This window comes from Cavia porcellus, unplaced genomic scaffold (genome assembly GCF_034190915.1).
Source record: "Cavia porcellus strain 051 isolate PalLab524CR breed Dunkin Hartley unplaced genomic scaffold, mCavPor4.1 scaffold_17, whole genome shotgun sequence".
In the NCBI taxonomy this organism is placed as follows: domain Eukaryota; kingdom Metazoa; phylum Chordata; class Mammalia; order Rodentia; family Caviidae; genus Cavia; species Cavia porcellus.
In genome coordinates, this window is record NW_026947500.1 from 30,048,465 (window position 1) to 30,055,159 (window position 6,695).

Consider the following 6,695-nt stretch of genomic DNA (forward strand, 5'->3'; position numbering starts at 1 on the left):
AGAGCAAAGTCAGACACAAGCCCACTTCCAGGGTTAGGAAGAATCAGAAGCAGGGTAGAGATGTTTGAGGTGACTCAGCTGAGCAACTGAGATAAGTGCCCTCCCCCACGCCGGCAGGCACATAGTAAGACAGTCCCAAGACCCTCCACAAAGGCTATTTGTAAAGTAACAATTATGGGGGGCTTAGCAGAGTGCTGGGAGCTCTAGGAATGTGTCTGTCATGGGCACAGACTAGACTGGTTGATGTCACTTTCTGCATACCTAGTCTAGCCAGGCAGAAAGCGCTTGATCTTGGGTGATAGTTCTTTACAGAAGTACCAGCCAGCCCCACCTAACGAGATCAGTGGTTCATATTTGGAGGAACCTATTCAGGTCACGTTTCTCGCTGGGTTAATAGAAGTACAAATGTACATGGCGGGGAGGGGGCAGGGAGGCCACTCGTAGACCCCGGGACTAGTGGACAGGGTGGGGCAAGACATGTGGCGTGGGGCTCACCCGGGCAATCCGAGCCCGGGGGTAGCATGGCGCTCGCTCCTCTCGACCAATGATAGAACGCGGCACGTAGCCTTCCTTCTACCGCCAACCAATACGCGTGGCACTCTATGGCTCTGTGGACCCATCCAATCAGCGTTAGGGTGGACGCCACGTCACGGCAGTCGGGGTTAGGTGGCCACCGCAGTCGCTGGGCAGAACAGTTGCCGCGTCCTTCAGCGCCGCTCTCTAGGCAGCTGCCTTGTTGGCGCTCTGGGGCTAGTCCGAACGCGGCCGCGGTAACGCTGGCTGCGGCACAGGACGCGATCGCAGCGGGCTGAGGTAAGCTGTATCGGTGTCGGGGTCTACCCGGGGGTCGTGGCCCACCCGGGAGGTCATGGCATCGGTCAGTGGCTCGGAGGGAGAAAAGGGTGGGTTTGGGGGGGGGGTCTCCGGGGTTGCGTTGGGATCGGAGTCTGGTATGGAGTCCGTCTCGTGGTTTTTGAGCTACGGGATCAAAGTGGGATCAATCTCGGGTCTGGGGTCAACCTCGTGGTTTCCTGTCCGGGCCGAAGAGAGGGACCCTCTCACGTCTGGGGTCTGCCTGATGGCTCTAAGTTCAAGGGCCGAGCGCGTTTTGACCCATCTTGGTCTTGGGTCTGGAATCTGCCATGAGGTTCGGGGACCCGGACCGACTGGAGATCGGAGTCTAAGAAGTCCACGTCATGGTTCTGAGCCGGGGCTGAGTTGTGTGGCTGGATCGGGGGTCCATCTCATGGTTCTAAGCCGCCTCATGATCTGGAGGGCCAGGAGCTGGGATCTACGCGGCGTTGGGGAGGCCACCGCCTCCACGTATGCCAAGTTGGAATCTGACTTGGGTTTGGAATCCGCCTCATGGCGCGAAGTCTGGGGCCCGGGGTGGGAGCGCGGTGGAGTTGGAAGTCTGCCTTGAGGTTCTCCATGGGGATTTCAGTCCCGGTCTTGGAGTCCAGGCAGTGGTTCGGAGTCTCGGGTCTAATTCTGGGTAGAGGTTAGGGTCTCTGGACTTTGCTAATTTGAATCTGGGTTTTGAGTTGGAGATGGGGTTAAGCGCCTGAGTGGAGATTCAATTCTGGAATTAAAATTGAGGTTTTGAATGTGGGTGGGGATTTGTAGTGGATGAAGTAAAGGGTCTGGATCTCGGTTGGCGTAGGGAACGCCCTCGGTGTGAGGGATAGAAGCAGGAAATAGATATATTGGTCGCAAGTGGATCAGAGGTGATCGAATGGGAGCTAGGATTCATATCTCAGGCCTCTACTTTGACCCTCTCCTTCTTCCCGCGGGTCAAATTGCCTTTTCCTTGAAAAGAGAACTAGAGTGCTTTCCTATCGAATGTTCTGGGCCTCTTGGAACAGCGTAATTCATCCAAAAAGACTACATCTCAGATTACAAAAGTGTTCCTAATAAAAATAGCCATATTTTATGTATGTTTTACCAGTGTCTTCCTTTACCGTGTACCCTTGCTAGACCAAGAGCTCCCAAAGAAGGAACTTTTTTTCTGTCCTGGCTTCTGCCGCGTACCCTACACCCAGCCAAGAGCCTGATACACAGCCTTGCTCAAGCAATACTTACTGAAGGAAAGCAGGCTGGCAGGATTAACCAGATTTCTATGGTGTCTCAAATGATCCCTTTCTGCACCTGTTTTCCAGATACTCACTAGGAGAAAAATTTAAGGATTGGGTTGCTTGATTATAGCTCTATTTTAATGTGTTTCCAAACATGCTGCAGAGAAAAGTGGGTCTGTTTCAGGATTTATGCTCCAGCTAGAAGGATCTTTGTAAATTGTGAATCAGAGCATGTCCAAATTCAAATAAAGAAAGGACAAGAAAAGAAAATTATGAGCCATTTCCCCGATGAACATAGATGCAGCAATTCCATGTACAATGTTAGCTAACCAAATCCAACAGCATATTAAACAACAATTCTTCTTAAACAAGTGGGATTTCTCCTTGGAATGCAAAGATGATCCAATATCAGAAACTCTATCCGTGTAATTCACCATATTAAGAGAATACAGGAGAAAACCCATATGGTTTTCTCTATAGAGGCAGAAAAATTACATGATAAAGTTTAACGCCTATGCATGATTTCTGGGAGTTAGCTGGGAGGATACCGCTTAGCAAGCCAAGACAAGAGGGAATTTCCCTAACTTGATACAATTTATACACCCAAACTTAACCTTTCAATAAACTTAGCACAGAAATCTGAAGTGTAATATTCTCTATGGTAAGGATTAGGTCAGGCTGCCACCTCCTAAGGTGAGAAAAAAGAAATGGAGATGTGAAGAGAAAAAACAAAACAAAAAAACCCCCAGAAAACTGTGTTTGTAGCTAATGATCATTTATCTTTCTCAGGATTTTTAAACATTTTGCTATCAGGACACTTTGTACTCTCAAAATTACTGAGGCCCCGAAAGAGTTTTCCTTAATAATGGATATTTATTGATAGTTACATTTCTAGAAATTAAAACTAAGAAATGTGAACTATACGACTGTACAAGCATGTGTTCCAGCGAGGTTGTGCTGCCTCTGGAAAACTCTTTAACCTCGTGAGAGTGAAAGTAAAGGCAAATGATGTCTGAGTATTATTATGAAAATAGTTTTGACCTTTCCTGGAAGGGTCTGGGTGGGCTCTCTGGAGTCCCGGACTGCCTTTGAATACTGCTGAGCTATGTGAAAAAAAGAAAAGAAAGAAACTTTTACAACTAAAGCAAGATTTCAGCAAAGTTTTACGTATAAGATTAATGTGCCAAAACCGAGCAAACAAATAGTCCCCACATTTCTTTATGCCAATAGTGATTTAAAAACATATAATAGAGATTAAGATAGCAATCAGAGAAGCAACAAAATTTATACCAGGTCTGAGAATAGTGACAAAATTTATACCAGGTCTTAAGAATTAACAAATATGACTTTTATGGAAAAAATTAAAGGATAAAGGAAGATCTTGATATGCTGAGCTACTCCATTTTCTTGGATGGAGTAGTTTAGCGTTACAAAGATGTCAAGATTTTCCAAACTTTTAAATCCTATAGGACTCCACTTACACTTCCATTTGCAGGGTCTGAGGAACTTCACAGATTTTCCTCAAAATATATATGGAAGAAAAAACTGTGTATGGAAGAAAAAGGTATGATACCAAGCAAACTTTGAAAAACAGCTCTCTAAACCTCAGCAGTCAGAATGGTGTGGTGACAGAGGCCCAGAGAGAGCACAGAGGCAGTCCTGAGTCTAGAAGAAGGTGACATGTGATAAAGGTGGCACCACATATCAGCAGGGCTACAGGAAGATGATACTGGAAAACAAGTAACTAGAAACAAATGCAGTTGTGGATTCCTACCCGTGCCCCTAGTAAAAGTGAGCTCCAAATAGAGTAAAGGTTTAAAAGTAAAAAGTAGCTGATATTTGTTTGATAGGAAAAAACTGGGAATGAAAAATATCTTGGCCTAGGCTGGTCTTGGGGGTCTTTAGTAGGACCCAGAGAGCACAAACCTTAAACTTAAAATTTATGAACTTGAATAAATGCAAATTAAGGATTTCTGTGAAACAAATTCATCATGGCAAAGGTCACTATATTCATAACACTGACATAGTTTGCCTTTTTCATTCTCACTCATGAGTGTAACTTTGCACATGACAAATTACAAGACATTTGAAACAACTAAAGCGGATCAGAGAACAATAGCTAATACATATGAGCAGGAAACCCTGCAAACCAGTAAGAAAAAGACAGGAAGATCGGCAGTTTGCAGGAGGGCTAACAAATAGATGAGAATTTCCCAGAGCTCCTCAGTCATCGGAGAAATGCAAATGAAAGTGACAGCTATTTCTCACACTGCAAAGCATTAGAGAATGGGCCAAGGCCAAGCACTGGCAGCAGGTGGGGGCCAAGGTAGGCACAGGCTTTCTGGAGAGCCGGCCAGGGCTTCTTCCTCCAGTGAAACATTTGAGGCCTGCAGCCCCGAAGTTTTCCTCCAGAGTAAACATGTTTCAGCAGCTCCTCACCTCCACCCCTCAGTGAGGGGTTGTCGGGGTGAGGGGGGTGGGGAGAGCGCGGTGGGATGGGGAGGGGGCGGGGGTGGGGCGCTGCGGCTGGCCGCGTTGGGGAGCAGTCACTGTTCCCTGCTGGGGTAAAAGACGTGTACTTCACAAGGTGGAGACGACGACGTGTGGAAACACAGTGCTGAGTGACACCAACACCAAACAGAACAAGGCCCGCAGTCCACGGCTGTGTATTTAAATCAGAATTACGAACCATCCAGACATGCAATACCAGGGCAAGTGCACACACACACTGATATAAATAAATTACTCCGGAGCAGCTGTCGGGGCTGGCGTGGGGGGTGGCACAGGGCTGCAGGGTGGGGGTGGAGTGGAAAAGCATAGAGAGCAGCGACCCTCCCAGGGTGCTGGCGACTTACAGGCTGGGGGCTGTGATCCACTCTGTGTCCTTTACAGCAGAAAACCCCCAAGCCAAGAAGGAAAGAATGAGTGTGTGCCCATCACTCTCCTGCCAGACACCCTCTAGTGGCTTCTATTTCTAGAAAATGAAGTTTTGATTTTGTGAGTTTTTTTTTTATAAGATCTACCCTGACTCCCTTTCACCTACTGCTGCTGCCCTCCTCCTTCACTGAGCTCTGGCCATACCAGCCGTCTCTCATTTTGTTAAGTCAGTCAAACATTTCTCCTACCTCAGGGCCTTTGCATCAGCCACCTGTACCTGGCTTGCCCTTCCCCATGATCTTCCCATGACCGTTTCTTCTCATCGTTTAGTGCTCACTGGAAATGCTGCTTGTCAGGGAAGCCTTCTTTTTGACCTGGCGCCACATCAGTCAGCCCCTGTCAGTCAGTTACTTGCTAGCTCAGTCTCTGCAAAGCATAGGCGACACTATGGTATTTTCTGGGTCCTCAGGCGTCTACTTATTTGTTGGCTGCCTGTCTCCTCCACCGGAAGAGAGGCCCCATGAGAGCGTGTCTGTCTTCTCTATAGGGTGGGTACACAGCGGGTGTGTCAAACATTTCTGTTGAATGGCTTCATTGATTTGTGGAATGAATGAAGAGGCCAGGCCAGGAAAGTGTTCATCCATTTTCAGAACTCAGTGAGAAAGTAAGCAGTATGTCAAAATCTTCGTAGCCCCTCAGGCCAAAGCTTCTTAATTGCCACACTGGTGACATTTGGGGCAGGAGCAGTCATTGTCGTGGTGGGGGGAGGCTATCCTTTGCATTGTAGGATGTTTACAGCATGAATGGCTTTTACCTAGGTGATACTTCCCCTAGTTGTGTTAACCTAAAATTTCTCCAGACGCCCAGCCAGGTGAAGATCATTGTCTTAGGACAATGGTGGCAGGCCTATAACCTGTGGCATGCATGCCACAGCTGGCTGTTTGTTATCATTGAGAGCTCTAAAAGGGTCACTATCGCTGTTAGGACTATCTCTAAGGCCTGGGAGAGTCTCTGCTGTGGTCCTTTAAATGCAAGCATTTCCTGGCCCCCTATCCTGCCATATCCAATACCCACAGCCTCAGCCTTACCATCCTGGTGAGAAAGGGCCTAGCCAGCTGTGTAACTTGCAATAGACAGGTACCTCCAGTCTGTTAACCTTGGGGCTTTAGCTAGGACTGTCTTGTGGCTGCAGTTCCTGAACTGTTTATAGCATCAGCTCCTGAAGCTTGACCGGATTGGAAGGGACCTGGGCCCTCTCACCTCCTCCGGTTGGCACAGACTGATGAGTGAGTGGCTGTCCAGTGGTTTGCAGTGTGCTCCAGGAAGAAAAAGCAGCAGGTTGGCCTCCTAGCAGCCAGGGTGGGAAGCGTAAGGTGGCAACCTTTAATACTGTTTTTCCTTTCCCCATGGCTTCCCATCAGCCTTTGCCACACTTTTCTGTATTGCCTGGACCTTGCAGATCTGGGTCACCCACCAGAACCTGATCTATACAGGGCTCCAGGCAAACTAGACAGGAAGGCTCCCCATGATGTGCCTCCACTTTCCAGCCACTTGTGGGTCTCTAGGTCTCTCTCCTAGCCTTCGGCTAGGGCTGGTGAGGGCCTTGTTTGCAATTTAAATGTAGTCTTCTTTATGGAGGAATCCCCCGCTCCTCCGAAAAGCTTTGGGCTCTCCCTCCCAGCAGCCCCGGCCTCAGCCAGGAGGAGAAACTGATCTAATAGGCCTTTTTCCCTCTAATTGTAG

At 48.0% G+C, this 6,695-nt stretch overlaps 1 protein-coding gene and 1 long non-coding RNA gene across 13 annotated transcripts in view; one reads left to right on the forward strand and one right to left on the reverse strand.

Moving 5' to 3' along the window:
* The window catches only part of Kcnq1 (potassium voltage-gated channel subfamily Q member 1), a 314,775-nt gene that overhangs the window by 134,021 nt on the left and 174,059 nt on the right, over positions 1–6,695 (reverse strand).
* LOC134470922 (uncharacterized) overlaps positions 674–6,695 on the forward strand; it is a 69,030-nt gene continuing 63,008 nt past the window's right edge. The window contains exon 1 of the long non-coding RNA XR_010040183.1: positions 674–813. This is a non-coding gene — a long non-coding RNA (uncharacterized LOC134470922). The remainder of the gene's footprint in view (positions 814–6,695) is intronic.